The sequence below is a fragment of the Ahaetulla prasina genome, chromosome 8, assembly GCF_028640845.1.
Source record: "Ahaetulla prasina isolate Xishuangbanna chromosome 8, ASM2864084v1, whole genome shotgun sequence".
Lineage (NCBI taxonomy): Eukaryota > Metazoa > Chordata > Lepidosauria > Squamata > Colubridae > Ahaetulla > Ahaetulla prasina.
Genome location: NC_080546.1, coordinates 32,447,676 through 32,469,494, shown reverse-complemented (window position 1 = coordinate 32,469,494; position 21,819 = coordinate 32,447,676). Strand labels below are relative to the sequence as shown.

Below are 21,819 nucleotides of genomic sequence, written 5' to 3'. Positions count from 1 at the left end.
TACTTTAATTTTTTTCTTTTGTTTATTTTTCTCCTACTTCTAACCATTTTCTTTCAATCTCTTCCAGATCCCATCTCTTAATATTTTTCTCCCTTTCTCCCTTTCTTTCATTTTTTTCTCCCTTTCTTATTTCCTCTTTTCCACTTCCCTCTAACTTTAACTCTTTTGATGTCCCCCCTCAATTTTTCTCTATTTCCTCCTCTTCTCTTTAATCTTTCACTGCTAATCCCAGTGTAATCATCTGTTTTTTTCACTGTTTTTTTCATCGTTTTAATTTTCCTTCTAAATCTTTTCTTTTTCACTTTTCTTCCTTTTTTAAAGATTCCTTTCCCTCTCTTCGTTTCCATTTTTTCACTATCAGTCCCAATATGATCATCTGTATTATCCTCACTGATTTCTTTTCCAGCATTATGTCTCATAATTTCTTCATCTTCTCTTTTTTATTTTTAAGCCACAATTCTGCTTGTTTACCATTAATAGACTCTCAGACCATTAAAAGCATCTCCCATAATACCTCCCAGTTTCCCATATTTTCAATACAAGGAGAGAAACTTTTAAAATTTATTTATCTTAATTTATATATAGTCTAAATTCCAATTTATTACTTTAACTTAACCCAAATTCAAGTCCATGTATCTCTTTTCTTCTTTGTTCTGGAAGAGTCCAATTTCAATATATTTTGAAACTGTTTCAATTTAAGTCCTTATCGGTTCCACTCTTTTTTTTTCTACAATCTCGCAACAGCTGTGAAAACAATGTTCCTTCCTAATTTTCTCACGTTGATCTGAATGATGTGATACTTTCTTTCCTCCAGCAGATGTCTCTTTCCAATTCACAAATACTTCCACAACAAAATGTCCCTTGTTAATCCACATAATTTATTATTTCCTGTCTTAGTTCTTTTCTTAGCGAAGGATGTTTCCTTCAATTTTCTGTCTCTTTTAATAATCTCTTCCAACACCAAATTAAAGATCCAATGGAAAGTTCTTTTTAAGGCTTTAATTGCAAAGTTCCATTTTACTTTTACTTTTCTTCTATTTATACTCCCATATGCCAATTTAGCCACTGGTTTCAAATTGAAAGCTTCTTTTAAAGTTTAATAAGTTTTCTTCTTACCTATGCATTGGCAAGTCGCTTTTCAGTATGAATACGTTCAATTGCCTCTCCTGCTCCAATCTTGTGGTATGGCCGCCCCCACTTGTGACAGCTCTAATGGCTGTCTTCCCAAGCCTCAGCATCAGAGGCTAATATCGGCACTCCAGGGAATTTGCCACTTTCCTGTTCGCACCGATCCATGCCTCCCTTCTTCACTGTCTCTCCAAGACAGTTATGGTCCATGAAGGACCCCCCAAAAGGCTGGGATATCGGTGTTCCTCCAGAGCCCCGGGGAATCACCATCCCGCAGCGGCATTGGCCATGCCCCCTCAACCACTGTGTCCCTTAAAGGCCCAATATTTACTGCTTTTTGGGGTAATGGAAGGCAAGGCTTGAATGTCTCTGTTCACTTTCTGTACATATAAATAAGTAAAAGAGATAATAATTAGTTTTACTGCTGAATTCAATAGGAAGAAGCCACAAGGGGAAAAATGATTCTAGAGAAACAACTTTTCTGATTCTGTCACCCCTACTAGGTAGACCAGATATAGCAAGACTACTTGAATTGTGATTTATAATAACACCATCCTGCAAGTCTGATTGTGTCGTTCTTCCTCCTCCATCTTATTCTCCAGTGAATCGAACTTTTCTGAGCCTTCCTGAATGCTTTCTTATTTTTTCTCTACATTCAGGAAACTACAGCCACCTATCTCCACAATCCCCATCTCAGAAACACCAATAACAGCCAAGCTGCCTATAACTGACCCCATCCCATTGAGCTCACAACACCTAGTGATCACAGAAAAGGAAGTGCAAGACCTCCAGACAAGATAACTCCTTCTTGCTTAAAAGTCTGTGCTGACCAATTGGCCCCCATCTTCACCCACATCTTTAATGAATCTATAGAGATGTGCTATGTTCCTTCTTGCTGCAAATGCTCTACTATCATCCCAATGCTGAAGAAGCCCACCACCAAGGAACTGAATGACTACAGACCAGTTGCTCTAACATCTGTAATTATGAAAACCTTTGAAAGGCTAGTGCTGTCTCACTTGAAAACAATCATGGATCCGCTGTTAGACCCCCTGCAAATTGCATACTGAGCAAATAGATGCTGCTGCTGTTAATATGGCTCTGCACTACATCCTACACATCTTGAATCTCCAAAGACCTACACAAGGATCCTCTTTGTAGACTTTAGTTCAGCATTCAACACCATCATTCCAGACATTCTTCTAACTAAGCTAAATCAGCTAGCGGTACCTGAACACAATGGATCATAAGCTTTCTAACAGACAGAAAGCAGCAGGTGAAGCTAAGCAGAATCATATCAGATACCTGTACAATTAGCACTGGGGCCCCACAAGGCTGTGAGCTCTCTCCATTTTTCTTCTCTCTATATACCAATGACTGCATCTCAAATGATCCATCTGTTAAACTACTGAAGTTCACAGATGACACAACAGTGATCAGTCTCATTCAAGACAATGATGAATCCGCATACAGACGGGAGGTTGAACAACTAGCCTTGTGGTGCAACCAGAACAATCTGGAACTGAACACACTCAAAACTGTAGAAATGGTGGTAGATTTTAGGAGAAACCTTCCCATACTACCACTCTCACAATACTAGACAACACAATATCAACAGTAGAAACCTTCAAATTTCTAGGTTCTACCATATCGCAAGATCTAAAATGGACAGCTAACATCAAAAACATCATCAAAAAAGCACACAAAGAATGTTCTTTCTGCACCAACTCAGAAAGCTCAAACTGCCCAGACAGCTGCTGATACAGTTCTACAGAGGAATTAGTCTGTCATCTGCACTTCTATAACTGTCTGGTTTGCTTCCTCAACCCAACAAGGCAGACACAGACTTCAGAGGATAATTAGAACTGCAGAAAAAACAATTACTACCAACCTGCCTTCCATTGAGGACCTGTATACTGCACAAGTCAAAAAGAGGGCTGTGAAAATATCTACAGACCCCTCGTATCCTGGACATAAACTTAAGTATCCTTAAAATATATTTATTTGTTTCCTAATATTATTTGATTGCTTATTTGTTCCCTGTGACTATCATTAAGTGTTGTACCTTATGATTCTTGACAAATGTATCTTTTCTTTTATGTACACCGAGAGCATATGCACCAAGACAAATTCCTTGTATGTCCAATCACACTTGGCCAATAAAGAATTCTATTCTATTCTATTCTATTCTATTCTATTCTATTCTATTCTATTCTATTCTTTTCTATTCATCTGTATACATGGAGTATGGATACATATAGGAAAGTGAAAAGGTAGTTTCCTGAATACGGTAGCTGCAAAATGTGAGGATGCATGCTGAAAACTACTGATTGCATGCTGTCAGTGACTGTTTCCTGTTGAGTGAGCAGAGACAGTTAAGGGAATATAAGGCAGCCAAGTTCTAGTAAGTGGATTGTCTTGGTGAGTAAACAGGGAATAAAAAGAGAAGTGTGCTGGTGGAATTAGCTGGAGAATTTCACAGTGTGTATTTGGCTACCTTAGAGAATTAAAAGGGAATTAAGAAAAAATAAAAGCCCTTTTACTGGTAGTGATTTTTTTAAAAAATGAAGATAGTTTTCTCCATTCATAATGTGACGTGCAATTTTTATATCATGTTACTATTCTTATCTAAACATAACATAATTGGCACATATTTGCAGTAGGTGCACACTTGTGGTTATTTTTGAAAAAGAAATAAACAACAAACCTTGGAACAGCGAGAAGCCAGAATACAACCTGCAAAGGAGAATGATTTTTTTAGAGCAAAAGAAAGATGTCCATGATAAAGCAGTTGAACAAAAGATTAAGTTTGAGAGATGAGAGTGATAATTAGAAACAAGAGACCTAGAATATTCTATAATCCAATGGAATTCAGTTAGGCTCTCAAAAGAAAAAGAGGATTTGATTCTCCAGTGGAAAAAAGTGAGACTCTTTGGAACAAGAATAAGGATAGTAGATATCTGAACAAGAAGCAAACACATCTGTATCATTCAACTTGTAATTGAAAGAAGTACAGGTTCAATGACAGTTGTCTCTTCTTTCTAATGTGTTAGGGAGTGGCAATGTATGGGGGGGGGAAATGACACTGCAGTACTGTTACAATAATTTCATCATGGACTCTGAATAGCTAGAAAGAAAGCTTAATATGCTGGAGACTGAAGCAATATCATCTACCCTTTTCTTCCATTGAAAAAAAAGATGGAAAGAGAAACTATAAGTGAACACTTGGCTAGGAAGATGAGGTTGTAAATAAAGATTTGGTTTCTGAGACAACAATTTGAGTAAATTGGATGATAGTTGACTGATAATGGAATGACAAGCTCAATCAGGAAGACTTTGAATTAAATCCTGTGGAATGAAAATAACTGTGAAACAAATCCTGAAGTAAGGGCCTCACATAAAGACTTATCCAGTATAGAGTGCTATTGTATATGTGTAACTCCCAGAAGCTTCCACATAATCATCCATTTGAATGTGAAAACATGATGTGCATTGAAAAGCAGACTACTAATACTTGTGCCACCATTTGCTGCCTGATGCTTCTCCCTGTACCAGATACCAGGATGAAAATTAGATCATCGTGTTTATGGCCATTGTCTGCAAACTAACATTTCAGTTATGGGAAATAAATGAAGTTAATTTGAAAATGCAGGAAGACAAATATAATTTAATAATTATAACAGGATGATGCAATGACTCCAATAACTGACCTATAATAATTAAAGCCTATGATTTATTCACAAGGTAGAGATGTGACAAAAGGATAAGAAGTATTGCACACGGTTAAAGATATTCTGTTGCCAGTTCAGTGAAGGTTTAATGATACTGCAGAAAATATCCCAATTAAATAAATGGAAGAACAAGTAAAAAATGTTATTGGTGCTTGTTATGTTTGGGTATTGACGAGGCAGGAGACCAGGTTAGTGACAACAGCTCTTTAATATAGTGTGACCCAGCAAAACTCTGGAGAAAAACCTCTCCTTATATACACTTCAGCCTGAGGCTGCATCCAATCAGAGACGAGATATTTCCCGCCTAAAACTCCCGCCAAAACTTACAGTAATACATTACACTCCTTCCCTCCCAGAAGGCACTTTGCCCATATTTGCATACTACTTCTCGTAGTCCTGCAGGTGCGTGGGCGTCTCCTGACTCTCCCGGACCTCGCAGTTCACTTTCTGGAGTTGAGTCGAGCTTGCGGAGGGACTTTTCGTTCCTCTGAGCTCCTCCTCCCGGCCATCCGGCCCTGGATTATTCGCCGGCTCGGACCTGCTGTCCTCTAGAGGGACCGGAGGGTGTCGCTGGACCTCGCCTGACTCAGATAAATCTCTGTTTGGTTCTTTGCTTACGATTTCTGTTTGTTCTCGGCTCCAGTCAGCTGTGGGGTTAATTAAATCATAGTCAGGGCTGGTCTCGCCTGATTCTGCCTTATCGCTCAATCTGTTTCTTAATTGATCTATGTGGCGCCTCCAGATTCTGCCATCGTCTAGCTCCACTAGATAGGATTTGGGGCCCGTTTGGTCTATGATTCTCCCCTCCTCCAGCTAGGGCCGTCGCTGTAATTATGTGCCCATACTGTGTCTCCTATGCTATTTCTCTGAGTTTCTATCTGGTTTTGTTTTGAACCCGTCTTGTATGTAGCTTGGGTGCAGCCGGTCTAGTGGGCATCTTAGCTTCGCCCCATTAATAGCTCGGCTGGGCTGCGGCCAGTGGCCACACAGGGGTCCTGTGTTGGACAGTTAGGAATGCGTCGATTTGTGACTGCCAATCCCGGGGCTGCCGTGACAGCGCCTCTTCGCACTCGAACAAATCGTTCAGCAAGGCCGTTCGACGCAGGGTGGAGCAGGCGCTGAGAGGCATGTCGGATGCCCTCTTCAGCCAGGTACCCTTCAAATAATGCTGCGGTGAACTGTGGGCGTTATCGGACACGATGGTGTCCGGTAGCCCGTGTGGCGAAAAGGTGTTTTAGTGCTGCAGTGACAGCTCCAGCGGTTGTGGATTTCATTAGATGATCTCCAGCCATTTGGAGAATGCATCCACCACAATTAGAAATGTTTGGCCGTGGAAGGGCGGCAAAATCAATATGTATGCGGGACCAAGGGCCTTGGGGTTTCTCCCACTCCAACACTGGGGCCGTGGGTGGTAGTGGTCTGGATTCCTGACAGACTTGGCATCGGCCAACCCTGTCACTGATTTCCCTGTCCATTAGGGGCCACCAGACATAGCTCCTGGCTAACCCTTCATCCTCACAATTCCTGGGTGACCCTCATGCAGGAGTTCCAGGACTTTTTCTCAGTTTCTGGACCACTACCACCCTATCCCCCAGAGCAGGCACCCCTTGCACAGACAATTCCCTTTTTCTTTACAAACTCTTAAAACGTCGCCGCGCAGCGGCCATCCCTTGAACCCAACCGATTACAGTTCTTAAAACAACGTCCCGGTAGGAGGCCGAGCCACTTCCTGAGATGTGGCTGGGCCAGAGTCCAAAGAGTCAATTAGTAGAACGGGGTGCCCGGGTGGGGTCCTCGATTTCCCTGGCAATGGGCATCTGCTCAATGCGTCCGCATGCCCCAACTCCTTTCCAGGCCGATGTTGTAGTTTGTAGGAGTAGGCGGCCAGAAAAATAGTCCATCTGGTCAGTCTAGGTGAGAGTGCTACTGGCGTTGGGCGGTCGCCAGCCAGTAACCCCAATAGCGGTCTGTGATCAGTGACAATTTCAAAGTCTCCCAAAAGCGTATTCGTGAAATTTTTCACCCTGACACTATTAAAGAGCCTCCTATCTAGCTGGCTGTAATTTCTCAGCCGGGGACATCGCTCGTGAATAGAACGCTATAGGGGCTTCAGTGCCGTTTGGGAGTCTGTGGCTAAGTACAGCTCCTACTCCATAGGGGACGCATCACAAACCAATACTAACGGCAGTCTGTTGTTGTATTGTATTAACAGGCTATCGCTTGATAGCAAACTTTTACTGCCTCAAATGCCCTATTCTCTGACTTCCCCAAGACCAAACAGTGTTTTTCCAAGCAATTTATGCAGCGGTTCAGCAACGGTTGCCTTGTCTTTTAAAAATACAGCATAAAAGTTTACCAGACCCAGGAAAGCCTGAAGCTCTGTCTTGTTTTTGGGTGCTGGGGCTCTCTTTATCGCTTTGACTTTGCTCTCAGTGGGGTGAATCCTTTTATCTATCCTATATCCCAAAAATTCAACAGATTCGACCCCCACCTGGCATTTTTGCTTTAACTTTCAGGCGGCTGACCGGAAAATGGCCAAAACTTTCCTCAATCGCTTCCCCAGTTCTTAAATTCTTCCCGATACCAACACGTCATCGAAATAGGGCGACTCCTGGTAACCCTGTAGGAGTCGTTCCATCAAATTTTGGAATAGCCCAGGGCCACACTCACCCCAAACTGTAACCGGGTGCATTTAAAGGCACCCGGTGCGTTACAATGGTCTGGGCTTCAGCTGTGCTAGCATCTACGGGTAGCTGTTGGTACGCTTGTGCCAAGTCTAATTTGGCGAAAACTTGTCCGTGCCCTAGTGAGTGCAATAAGTGTTGCACTACTGGAACTGGGTAGGCGCTCTTTTGCAATGCTTTGTTCAAGGTAGCCTTGTAATCAGCGCAAATTCTTATGGACCCGTCTGGTTTTATAGGGTGACGATTGGCGTCTCCCATTTGGCATGGTCAACTGGCACTAGTATCCCTGGCTGACTAATTTATCTAACTCTTTGTCGATTTTAGGTTTGAGTGCAAAGGAACCCTCCTTGCCTTTAACCTAATGGGAGCTATTTGGGGTCTAAATTGAAGGAGATAGGGGTCCCTTGTACTTGCCTAAACGGTCCTCGAATACGTCTGCGAATTCCTCCATTAGGGTGTTTTGCAGGTTGCATCCGGTCCGGTGGACGCCAGTCACCCCCATTCCCAACGCCCGGAACCAGTCTAGCCCCAACAAGCTTGGCAAAGTTCCTTCGACTAACGTGATGGGCAGGGTCTTTTCGTATGTCCCGTACTTGACCTCGGCGGTCGTTGTCCTCGAACAGGGATGCGGTTGCCCTGGTAATCCTGCACCCGGGCCGTTGTTTCTGTAGCTTGCGCTTTGCGATGTGTGGCAAGGCTTTCACAAAAGTGTCCCAGGACATGATTGAGATAGCTGATCCTGTGTCTACTTCCAGTCGGCACGGTACGCCTTCAATTGTCGGGTTTGTGAAGATCTTTTCTTGATGCGGGTAGCTGTGTGGTCTATGGTAACAGTCATTCGGTTTGACTTCGCGCTCTTTCTTTCCTGGCCAATCGCGGGTCGCCTCGCCGATCTCGCGCTCTGATTGGCTGGTTTGAAATTTCGGCGGGAATGTGGGGTTTGCATCTCTGGCTCAGAGCCGCTCTGATTGGCGATTTGAATTTTCGGAGGAAGGTTGGGGTGCTCGGCAGACTTGAGCCAGGTGCCCTTCCTTTCACACCGCCGGCAAATGGCGTCCCTGAACTTACATCTTTGGCGCTGATGTCGCCCGCAACTTCCGCATTCCTCCGGGTCTTCCCTTGTCGATTTTCGGTGTAGTGGACTTCTTCCTCCTCTTCGCTGGTTGACTCACGATAGGTTTCTTCGTGGTGGACTGTGCTCGGCTTTGCGCCCGCCATCGGCGTGAGTCGCTTTGTAAGGTGTCTGCTGCATGGTTGGACATCTCATGGGCTCTGGCTTCGTCCAGGCGTTTGCCAATGTCAGGTTGCTCTTGGCTAGCAACCATCTCCTCAAACGGATGTCTCTGACCCCCCGTATAAGTTGTTCCAGCAGCTCTTCGTCCAGATCGCGGTACTCGCAATGCTTGGAGGCTTGTCTCAGGGCTGCCATGTAGTCGCTGATAGACTCGCCTTCTTGTTGCCTCGCTCCCCAAACTCGTACCGTCGAACGTATTTGGACGGGGCTGGTGCGTAGTGATTCTTCAGGAGGGTCTGAAGGGTCTGCCACGATACGGAGTGTAGCGGTGTTGGCTCCGCTAGGGCTTCTGCGGCGGCGATGACTGCGGACCCACAGGGGCTTATGGAGGAAGCCCGTTTGCGGTTGTCTGAGACTCCCTGTAGCTCGTTTGCCTCCAGGAAACTTTCGAAACGGGTCATATATATTCCCCATGTCTCCTGGGCAGGGTCAAACGGAGTGGGTGGCGTGTAGCCGGTCATCGCTGCATTCGCCGTCACCTTGCTGGGTTTGAGTCTCGTAGTGAGTTCAGCTCTGTTCTGGTGCTCTGCCTCAAAATCCCATCCTCGTCGCCAATGTTATGTTTGGGTATTGACGAGGCAGGAGACCAGGTTAGTGACAACAGCTCTTTAATATAGTGTGACCCAGCAAAACTCTGGAGAAAAACCTCTCCTTATATACACTTCAGCCTGAGGCTGCATCCAATCAGAGACGAGATATTTCCCGCCTAAAACTCCCGCCAAAACTTACAGTAATACATTACAGTGCTTATTGCAAAAGATATTGCAAATGTTTCACAGATGCATGAAGTAAACTCAGTGAGGGACTTTAATTACCCTTTCATCTATTGGAGACAAACTGTACCAAAGGTGGTTCTTATAGGAAATTAATGACTTTTCATTTTGATGATTTTATCCTTTGAAGGGTTGAGAAGAGGAAAAAATATATTAACTAATAGAAAAAACTTGATTTCAAGTATCTTTAACATTTATTTGTTCGTTTGTTTGTTTTTTCACATCTTTCCAGAAAGTTTAATTACTTATAGCTACATATTAGAAGATATACTATAATGCGAAAGATAGTGAGCTACAATCCTGATGCAACTAAATCCTACCTAAGTTAGACAGATTTGCCAATGCATTATGCCCAATTTGGCACCACACCTTACCACCACCATCAATAATGAAGAACTCCTTATTAGGAGATTTCATATTATTGAGGCTTAAGAGTAAATAGAAACAATAAGCTTTTCCTGGTACCCACAAAATACACTGATTAGAAAGAGCCAAGATATACCAAGATATACTGAGTTAGGAATATAAGTGTTTAGCTTTTATTCTCTGTGAAATTTAGGGTATGGTAGTTCTTAATTTACAACCATTCATTCAGTGTTTGTTTGAACTTACAATGGTACTGAAAAAAAGTGACTTATGACTGTTTTTCAGACTTTTCACATTTACGACCCATGGTTGGATGATCAGAATTTGGGCACTTGGCAACTGACATACATTTGTGACAGTAACAGTATCCCACAGTCATGTGATTACCATTTGTAACCTTCCCAGCTGGCTTCTAACAAACAAAGTCAACGGGGGAACCCAGATTCATTTAACAACTTCATGATTTGCTAAACACCTGCAGTGATTTGCTTAACAACTGGGGCAAATGGTCATAAAAATAGGGCAAAACTCACTTAATAACTGCCTCACTTAGCAATGTAAATTTTGGGCTCAGTTGTGGTGTAAGTTGAGGACTATCTGAACTAATTGTTTAATTAGGAAGATTTATGTTCTTTCCTGAATAAATTGAAGATGGTGTGCTTTCCTCAATCACATTTTCTCTGTCTTAAAAAATGGGATAGAATAAGTATTTTGAAAAGTCTTTGTGATGAAACCGTAGAGCAGGGGTGTCAAACTGGCAGACTGTGGGCCGGATGCATTATGAGCAGGCCACGCCCATTCCAGCTCCGCGAAGGGGAAAAACATTGCAATATGTTACGAGATGGCAATATGACACCGCAAGTTTGACACCCGTATCCTAGAGTGTCAGGATTGTCAACTATTTTCATTCCCTTCCAAGAGAAATGTTCGATCTCCTATGTTTTACTGTTATATTTTAATGCTGCCCAATATAAGCTGGAGTGCAAGTTTTTCCCCCCCTTATCTAATCTTGGCACAGCTTGGTTTGAATTGATTTGGCTTTGAATCCTGAATTGAATTTAATTTTGACCATTCTGGATCATGAACTGAATCAAGTTTAATTTTCACAGTTTTTTTTTAACATTGTAGAAACCATATATAAAATTCGTTACTTGCTGATTAGGTCAAAATGTTACTTTTTCTGTCTGCTGTGCATATCAAACAGACTGGAAGAAAGATAGGGAATGGAAAATAGGGAGGGATAGAGGTTTAGGAAAACTAATAAAGAAAAGCTAACAATTTTTTTTTAAGATTTGAAATCAGGTGCTGTTTTTTAAGAATGGGAAAGAAGTCTGGAAAGAGTCAGAGAAGGAGAAAGGATGAGGGATAGGATTATAAGCAGAGACCTTTATAGATTCATTTAATACTATACACTGAAGAACAAGTAAATCTTAGTTGGAGGAATAGCAGCAATCCTGCTCAAAAATAACTTTTAAACATAAATATACTTGCACAAAAATACACCAACTACAGCAGCTATATTTTCTGACATTAAAAATATATTTCTTTCACTTTGTTTTCTGCATGCTGGTATTTACTGCTCTGCTCAGCTGTAGGGAGTGGCACCCCTACAGAGGTTTTTCTCCTTTCTGAAAAATTGCCCTGGTGTGTATTGGCAGGTTTAGTTGCTCCCAAAAATGGCTTGTGCCATTCTTACGTTATATGTCAGGGGTGTCAAACTCAAGGACCAGGGGCCAGATCCGGCCTGCAGAGTGCTTAGATCTAGCCCACAGGGCCACCCTGGAAATAGTGAAGGACTGGCCCGAAGTGCCTCTGCCAGTGAAAATGGTCTTCCGAGCTCTGTTTTCACTGGCAGAAGGTTGCAGGAGGCCATCGCAGCCAAAAATGGAGCTCAGGAGCCCATTTTCGCTAGCAGAGCACTCAGGCCACCACAGGTGCCCTCAACACAAGTGACATTGAGCTGGCCATGCCTACCCCAACCAAGCCCACACCAACTCCCTGAGGTCAAGCACAGCCCTGATGCGGCCCTCAATGAAATCCAGTTTGACCCCTCTTCTATGCTCATGTAACCTCTTAGATGCCAGAAACAAAACCAAATAGGTTGAAAGACTAAAAGTTTGTGTTTGCTTCTGTCTCACCATCAGATATGGAGGGTGGGATTACTTACTAATTAATTAACTACTATTTTGCAAACATCTATCTGCCTCCCCATGAGGCTTAGTGCTTTCAAGTGATAATTTAAAAAAAATAATGGATTGTGTATTGGGGAATTGGCAGATCACTATGAAAAGCAACATTTTCCCTTTTTATTATAGAATTTAAAAAATAGTTTGCTATTTTTGTCTTATGCCTGGTTTGAATCACATATTTGATTCTGAATAAATTCCTACCAAGCAAATATAGAGGTCTTCTTCTCTCATAACTCACTAGAAACTCTAGGCAGTTCTAGAAAGAATAACTTCTTTTGTGATTGTACAAGATTTTCTTTCTTTGGAATGTATTTACAGCAGGAACCTCCCTATGGAATTCACCATCTGGCGTTGCATTACATTCAGCTGCCTGAGGGACAACTGATCAACCACATCAAGGGAATCTTGATTTAGATTTTGAGCACAAACAAGAGGATCTCTAACCCAACCTTTTACAATTTGATGTTCCTGCCAGAAGTGTTTGGAGCTTCACCCTCAGGATTCACTGCCTATAAGCCAATCATGAGTTCATAGGGTTGGCAAAAACTAGTCTAGGTCCTTGTATTGCGTCATTGTGCTAGAATAAACTCATTTAAACTAACTGAGAATAAACTCATTTAAATTAACTTTCCACTTTTTTGTAATATGCTTCTTCTGCTATGTGGGAACTACATTGCCCTCATAGGGAAAGAAAATAAGAATGAGAAGATAAAGGTAAGTATTCAAGAAATTATGTTCTCATAGAAAATAATGCTCAATTCTAGTAGGACTAGGAAGAATCTGTGGATTTTAGGTCACCCAGTACTGTAGACCTTCCTTCTTTAGTTCTGGATGTGTTATAAATCTTTTATTTCTGAACTCTCAGTTCTTGCTTGAGGAGCAGGTGGCAGCAATGCCCATGACTGCATTTGTACAAATTCATCTTCTGTGCCAATTGAACCCATTCCCAGATGAGGAGTTGATCAGTCTTGGTCTTTAGTCAGCTCCCAGTTGAATTACTGCTATGCACTTGGAAATTGCCTTTGGCAGAATGTGGCAATTATGGGTATGCCTTGGTGCACCTATATTACGCTGTTATTTTGTGCAATTCAGGATGCTGATTATCATGACATAGGGCTGTTTATTTGTGGGACTGCCTGCCCCCAAATAATTTTGTCTACCCTACTGGATTTGAGAGAGCTGGCAGACTCCGTGTCTCTTCTTTGAAGGAATGTGTTATAACATTTGTTATAACATGTGTCCTATAAAAGTTTATATCCCTCCATTCCAAGAAATTCAGAGAATCTCAACCTTATTGACTTGTCAAAGTGTACTGAATACCTGCCTGTTCGAGTGGGCATTGGACCAAGCTATTCAGTGAGTTCTATTCATCTTAACGGACACTTTGTAGGTATGAAGCCTTGTCTTTAGCTACTACTTGGGGTTTTCTAGTGTGAACGGGAGGGGGAGGCAGTGAGTCTATGTTTTTATTTTCATTTTAAATATGTTGTAAGTTGCTCAGAGTACTTTCGAATTAGGTGGCCATACAAATGGAAGAAATAATTAAATAAAAAGAGCCACTCCACCAGGGCCTAAGAATTATATGTCTGCCAGATTTTCTGCATGATTAAAATAGCATGTGGGTTGCTGAAATACCATCGGTATTTTTTTTTTAAAAAGAAGAATGTCTATTAAGGCTGTTATCGTACAGGCATCAATAATTTAAATTTTATATGTGTAAAAAGAATGAACTCTTATTTTTATGTAAAAATGATAGATTTCACTGTTTTTGGCAAGAACACCCACAGAAAACACCTACAGATGTCATTCAGCCTGCAGAAAGGCATAGGTACTTAATGCACTTAAAGAGAACACCTACATGTTGGCCTTGTTATTTCATTTATTACAAGATTAACTTTTTAAAAAACACATTTGTGTACTGGCATAAATGCTAAGGTTATACATGAAATTTCTTCCAGATTAAATAATAAGGAACATTTAATCATGACAACAGAAAGGAAACAATTTTTTTGTCTCTTCTCAGCATGGAGAACTTGTGTGTATAAGTACATGAATCAGCTTGCTAGTACAATGGAAGCTTGTTTCCTTGCCAACAAGGATAAATGGACCCTGGGTTAGAATATAATGTTTCTAAACATATCTGAAAAAAGTATATTTGCATTCTTGTTTTTGGCAATATTTAAGCCACCCTAACACCCTGTACTATCTTTGAACTTTAAGTATCATGGAAGAATGTTATAATTCATAGTCATATTCATTTTTTAAAAAACTATCCTGATACTATAGTGAGAACTACATTATTTAATTCAAAGAAAAAAAAACATAGTTGTTTTTGTTTATTAATCTTAAAATCTGCTAGTGCACCAAATCTTTCAATTTTTCATCAAAAATTCCATCCTTTCCAGACAGTTTTATAAAATCAAACCGAATCATCAGTAAAATCTCTCAGCTGAAAAGCTTTTATTTTTAAAATTTTAAGCCCACTATCTTCTTGTCTTTTCTAATAGAACTTGAAGAACCAAATAAAAGACTTCCTGTGGCTCTGCTGGTTGTTGAGGATGGTCTTTTTAGACCGCCAGACCTGGATCGCGTAGAGCTGCTAAGACAGCGAAAATCAGCTGTCTAGCAGCTTGGAAACCTTTCCCCTGGGTGAAGAGGGAGGTAGAGCTTCCCCAAAAGCACCAGGAATGATCCTGGAGGCTTGAAGGGAAGAGCTACCTTGGTAACCCAAAGAGCTCCGGATCCAGGATGCCTCTGTCTTTTTTGGCAGAGCAAAACGCTGAGATCACATCTGCAATCAATATTGAGTTTAAATGGATTTTTGACTTAACCAGACAGAGCAATGTCAGGAGGCAAGTTAGATGTAAGTACCAGACTTCAACCCCATGTGTGGATTCCGTTTGAGAAGAAAGGAAATGGTGTCTGAGTATAACGGGCGTGAAAGTCAAAGAGGTATTTATTAACACTGTTACCGTTTATAACTTTGCTTAAATTTGCTGGATTTTACGTTTATATGAAGAAACTATAAAGTGAAAGCTGGAAGGATTATACAACTGATTTATCCAACTTAAATACTGTGTTTACGAAAAGATTTGACTTTGTTTTAAATTATAAAATCAAAGTAAAATGGCTTCTGTACAAATACAGCCTGCTATCTTCAAGGAAGTTGGAGCCCCGTTAGTTCAACTACATAAATTACAAGTGGAGCTGAAGGAATTTCTGAAGGCTCAAATTTCTGTTCGGGGTAAAAAAATTAAGGAAAAATTCTGTTGCAGCTGAGAATGAAGAGATAAGAGAAGAAGTGGTGGCAGCAGTTAAGACTCTGGTTGAATATATAAAACAATTGGATGAAAAAGTGGAAGAGATCGATCAAGTTAATTTGAATTTAAAAAGCCAAATGAGGAGTTTCATACCAAGGCGGAGAATATAAAGCAGTTGGATGATAGAGTTGAAGAAATTAATCAAGTTAATTTGGACTTAAAAAATAAAATAGAGGTGCTCCAGATCAAGGCGGAGAGAGCAGAAGAAGAGCATGTTTTATTGCAATACAGAGTTATGGAATCTGCATTGAGAGTAAGAGGTCTGAAAGGAAATAAACGAGAGGATCTAAAAAAGATTTTTGCAGAGGCTTTTGCACAGCTGATTGGACAGAAACCAGTGGAAATCCAAATTGAAAAAAATTTACCGTGTTAATTCATAGGTTGCAAAGCAGAGACACTTGCCAAGAGATGTAGTAATTTATTTTACATCTAGGAAGATTAGGAATGAAATTTCACAAGTTTCTTATAAAAACAAAATTCAAATATAGGGACAAGAGGTATTGGTATTGAAAGAAATTCCTTCTAAAATGTTAAAAAACTATAAGGGAGGGAAAACTATAAAACTATAAGGGAGGGAAATATTGTCTTAATACAGTTTTTAAAGCAAGAGATTTTTATGCTAAAGTATTGAAGGTTGGAAGTTTGCCATTGTTAGAAGTTAAGATGGAAGGAGAGGTGGGAATGGTTAAAAAAGGGGAAAAGGAAGCAAAGCAAATACAACCTAAAAGTGGGGCTGTAATTTTGGGAGAAGAAACACAGAAAGCCACAGGGGAGGATCAAAGTATGATTGTAACTATTAAACGTAAAGAGCAAGGAGTAAAGAAGTAATATTTTCAAATGAAATGACTTTCTTTTCATGGGATAGGGTAAATTATAAGGGATATTTTTGAATAGAATAAGTCATATTTACTTTTAGCAAGGATAGTTGAACTAGATAGTATAAAAGTTTTTAGGGTATGATGGATATATAAATTTGAGGGAATATAAGATATATTGAAACTCTTTGATAGTGTAATATTGTGTAGGGATAAGAAATATAATTAGTTATGGATTGTATGATAAATGGGGTGTAAAATGTTTAGAAATTTATAGTGTGGGGAATAGGGGGAGAATATGAGGTAAATGTTAAATTTATATAAGCTAAAAAGATGATGTTTATTATTATGTATGATGGATATACAAATTTAATGGATTATAAGGTATACTGATTTGTTTTTTAAAAAATATTGGACTGAAATAACAAAATACTAAATAGCTTTTAAATGAATAGAATGTAATTGTATTAGTATTAATATTTTCTTTTTTCTTCTTTTTTATGGAAAAGGGGAGTTGAGGTTCAAGAAGATGGATGGGAGTTTATGTTAATTAGTATATTTCAGTTTATGACTGTTAGATACAATACCCTGTATTTGCTCTGGGAAGTTGGGGGGGGAGGGGATGGGGGAAGGAAGGAGGAGGGAGGGAAAGGGTTAGGGTTGGGGGAGGGAAAGGGTTAGGGGGAGGGGGAGGGGGGATGTATGGGGGAAAAAATTTTGTAAAACTTTTTCAATAAAAAAAAGAACCAATAAACAACGAAGGGAAGAGAGGATAACCTTGTCTTATTCCTTTCAAGTTATGTCAATAATGGTTTAGTCAAATCACCATTGACTACAGTTCGATCATTTTGAGATGCATATATCAATTCGATTTCTTGAAATCAATTCTCAGCAATATCCATATCTTCCCAAACTTCAAACAGAAATACCCAATTCAAATTGTCAAAAGCTTTCTCGGCACTTAAGAAGATTGCACAGCTTGATAAACATTCTATCACATTCAGCGTAGTCCGTGTATCGTCTTTTAATTTCACTTAAGTAAAGTCAACACTGATCTTCATGAATAAACTATTGTAAAAACATTTTTAGTCTACCTTCCAAAATTGATAACAGTTCCATCATTGTTCAATAAAGAAATTGGTCTATAATTCTTAGTAGAAATTAAATATTATTATTCTTTTGGTGGCAATGGAATATTGGCCGCCTTCCAAGATTCTGGCATTACAGCTCCTTGTAAAATGGAATTCATCGTTTTCTGGAGTGGTTACAAAAGTTGATCCAAACTGAAAGGTTAATAGTGCTGACTTTAAGAGTTAAGAAAAAAAGTGATGTTCTGACTGACACCTTTACAGAATCCTATAAAAACCATCATCATGCTCAGAAATGAACTCCGATTTCTACATAATCTACCTGACTTCTTCTTTTATATAATTGGGCAACACCTGATTTACACATTATGCTAAACAATAATGTTTTCTTTGATCCTGAGCAATATCACATGTGAACGTATCCATTAAATAATGATGTGCTTCCTTGAATGGGTTCACACATCAGGCTAAAGAGAAAAAAAATCGAACAACTTCATGGTTTAGCTTTAAGTTTGGGTCCTTCAAAGAGTCCTTAGAAATAAAGTAAGTAGATAGAAGGTGCTGCTTATACCCTACTTAGTGCAGAAGTTGAAATTACAGCATCCTGCTGTCAAATGACTGTAGGCATTGCTTGATCATCTCAAGTGAAACAACCTACTTTCTAGGTAAGTAGTTTCACTGTTGAATGGGTCTGCTAGGAAGGGTTGTTTCCCCCTTAATATTCTATTACAATCTTCCTTCTTGTAATTTAAATTCACGATTCTGTGTTTGGTACCCTGGAATGAGAGAAAACACATCTTATTCTTCTTCTGTATGTTATCTTCTCAGGTATCAGAAGAGTGCCATCATCTCCTCTCAGCCTTTCCATCTCTTTCAACGCCTCTTTATGAGGCTTTGCTGTAGTCCTCTGAATCATCTTTCTTGTTCTTCTGTGAACAATTAGGATATATTAGAATAGGTTAGGTTGCAATTCTGACCTTCAGCACCAAGACAATGAGTAGTATAATCACCTAATTATACTACAGAAAAGGAGAAAGCCATAAGCTCATGGTTTATACATACATACATACATACATACATACATACATACATACATACATACATACATACATACATACATACATATACATTATACATACATCTATATATGTATATATGTATACATACATACAGCTCATCTGTCTGGAACCCATACCACATCTCTGATATTAATACAATCGAACGCGTCCAGAAATATTTTACTAGAAGAGTTCTTAGTTCCTCCATAAACAACAAAATACTTTATGCCACCAGACTTGAAATCCTGGGATTAGAAAACTTAGAACTCCGCCGACTCCGACATGACCTGTGTTTAACACACAGAATCATCTATTGCAATATCCTTCCTGTAAGAGACTACTTCAGCTTCAATCGCAATAATACAAGAGCAAACAACGTCAGGGGTGTCACGTTCGATTTCATTGAGGGCAGCATCAGGATTGTGTCTGACCTCCGAGGATGGGGTGGTGGGGCAGGATGGGCATGATCAGGGTGGGCGTGGTTAGGGTGGGTGTTTGACACAAGCTCAAGATGCATTTTTCCATTTCTTTCTTTCCACTGTTCTTTACTATAACCATTTTCCTATCTCTTTTACTGGCAAACATTAATTACTTATTCTTCATACTTCACTAAACGTTTTATTTCTAAACGTATACTCCATTGTTTAATAGTAAATTGCTTTTCCAGGCAGAAAAGCTATTTATACTATTGTATTTTTATTATTCAACTAATAGTAAAAGTACAATAGCATAAATAACATGGTAATACAAGATCTAACAGCAGAGGTAAATTTCCAGGATAGTAAATAGAAATGGCTATCAAGTACAGATTGTTGATTGTAGATTAAATGGGCCTACAGTATGTAAAATCTGCCATTAAATTGTAGTATTAACATAGGATGTTGCTTGTTTTCTATCCAGATCAGGCACTTAACTGAGGCCACATAATTCTAATCCAGTCCAATCCGGTCCTCCTGCAGGACTCTGTGGAGTGCATTTTTGACCAGCAGAGTGCTGCTGGAGGCCAGGTAGGCAAAAAATGGGCTGTATGGGGGCCTCATGGGGCCTCCATGGGGCCCATTTTTGGCTGGTAGAGTGCTGCAGGAGGCCATGGAGGCCAAAAATGGGCCATGGGGGGACTGCATGCGCCCCTCCCCTCTGTCGTCCATTTTGGCTGGCAGAGGCACCGCAGGCTGGTCCTTTGGTATTTTCAGGCTGGCCCTGTGGGACAGTTGTAAGCACCCTGTGAGCCGGATCCGGCCTGCGGGCTTTGAGTTTGACATCCCTGCTCTATGACACATTGGTTTAACTTGCTTTTAAAGATTTTTAGAGATTTCTATTTAAATGCCTAAAAAGTAGCTACCCACATTACATGTATCTTAAATGCAATTATAATTTCATCATATATGTATTACAAAATTGCCATGTTCATTTTCTTTAAGATTCTGCTAACAGATTCTTAAGCTGGCTATATTTGTCTTTATACATTTATGGGCATGTTTGCAAAAAAAAATCTTATTAACAAAAGAAGTATTAGTTACTACAGTTACTACTTCTCGTATACACCGCAGGAAATCCTACTGATACCTCTTGGCATGCAGAAACAGTTGCCATAGAGCTGAAGTGAAAAAAGAATTGAAAAATGTTCATCTGTCTATCCTTCCAATCTTTTGAATATTCTCTTCTCCCATTTATTCACATTATTTCTGTTGCAACTTAGTGGGGGAAATGCAGAGTGCTTGCTAGTACTGATTTAAGATAGATGAGCAACCTTATATGTATAGACTATATGTGATCTGCCAACAGAATTGTTGTAAATTCCCACATCCTTTGCAGAGTGAGTCTTATTTAAGGACAATTTTGCTGTGTTAGAACAGAAAGAATACATTTGCTGAGGTATTTTGCAGACCAAAAATATACATGAGAAATTGAAACCAAATTTTTTACTTCTGAGGTAGGTATGGTGAATTGAAGATGCCTCCACAAAAGCAGAGCTGATGACCTCAGCAAAGACTAAGGAACCTGTCTGGATAGGAAGAAGATGGAAGGTCACCCACCTGCTCTGGACCACTGCTGCTCACTAGCAAACTGCAGGACAGTAATTTAGATCTAAGAAAGTTGTAAACAGATTAAGAGTCCAGATAAATTTTGTCTGGGTACATTTTTTGTGCAATAACCATTAAAAATCAACCATGTTCATTATTTATCTATTTTTGACACACTGTTTAATGAACGATAAAATGTTTGTAACAAAATAAAATAAATATTTTAAAAAAGAGTCCAGATAAATTTTGAACATTGACTGTTACTGTAAGATTTTGGAATTAAAAAGAACATAAAAGTAAATAGGTTCTTGTAGGAAACATTTGGCTATCCTAATTGTAAGTCATAATAAGGGTATTTTTTTTAGAAACTGAATGCTAATACAATATCTGAAATATTAAAGGAGGTCTTTGAAGAATGGAGCCAGAATTAGCCAATATCATCAGTATCAGTAATGACAGAGGTGGGTTTCAGCAGATTCTGACCAGTTCTGGAGAACCAGTAGCAGAAATTTTGAGTAGTTCGGAGAACCAGTAGTAAAAATTCTGACTGGCTCTGCCCCTATCTATTCTCTGCCTCCCAAGTCCCAGCTGATCAGGAGGAAATGGGGATTTTGCAGCATCCTTCCCCTGCCATGCCCACCAAGCCATGCCTACCAAGCCATGCCATGCCCACCAAGCCACACCCACAGAACCGGTAGTAAAAATTTTGAAACCCACTACTGAGTAATGATATCTGCTTCTATGGATAGAAGCAATCCAAAAGACTCCTTCTAGATAGTCCAAAAGATAATGAAGGAATGATGTGGAACAAATTTAATCTGACAAGACAAAATACCAAAAGTGAAACTACAAATGACAGACCAAGAGAATGATTTGGAGAAGGATGTTTATCAGATATACAAAAGAAGTTAGGTGAGGTTTTAAAATTAAAAGGGAAATACAAATGATAAATTAAGGGAATGACCTGGAAAATGTTTTCTTACTGGATCTATAAAAGAAACTTGTTAAAGTCTTGAAGAAATCGGTGAGATGTAATTATGAAGAATCGAAGAGAAATCAGATCCTAAGTCTTCCAGTGTTAGTCATGGCTGAGTGAGGATATCTATGTGAACTAGTGAAGATAACAGCCACTGTGAAGAACACGAGATCAGAGAGAAACCATCTTTCAAATAGAGATAAATAATATCTTCATACCATTCAAAGAAACAATACCTAGTATATATCATTCAAAAGATACAATAAAAAAAAACCCAAAGGAAACAAAAAGACAAAAACCACTTCCTCACCAGCAGTCAACATCCAGATGAGCAGAATTTAACTCTAATATTAACACTGGACCAACAATCAGG

At 39.7% G+C, this 21,819-nt stretch overlaps 1 long non-coding RNA gene across 2 annotated transcripts; it reads left to right on the top strand.

Moving 5' to 3' along the window:
- The first annotated feature begins 13,275 nt into the window (after positions 1–13,275).
- On the top strand, positions 13,276–20,649 carry LOC131203087 (uncharacterized). Of its 2 annotated transcripts, none has more exons than XR_009156298.1 (3): positions 13,276–13,555; positions 14,673–15,117; positions 20,384–20,649. It is a non-coding gene; the product is annotated as an uncharacterized LOC131203087 (long non-coding RNA). The 2 variants fall into 2 exon arrangements; XR_009156299.1 differs by having other exon boundaries at positions 20,380–20,649.
- Positions 20,650–21,819: the final 1,170 nt, after the last annotated feature.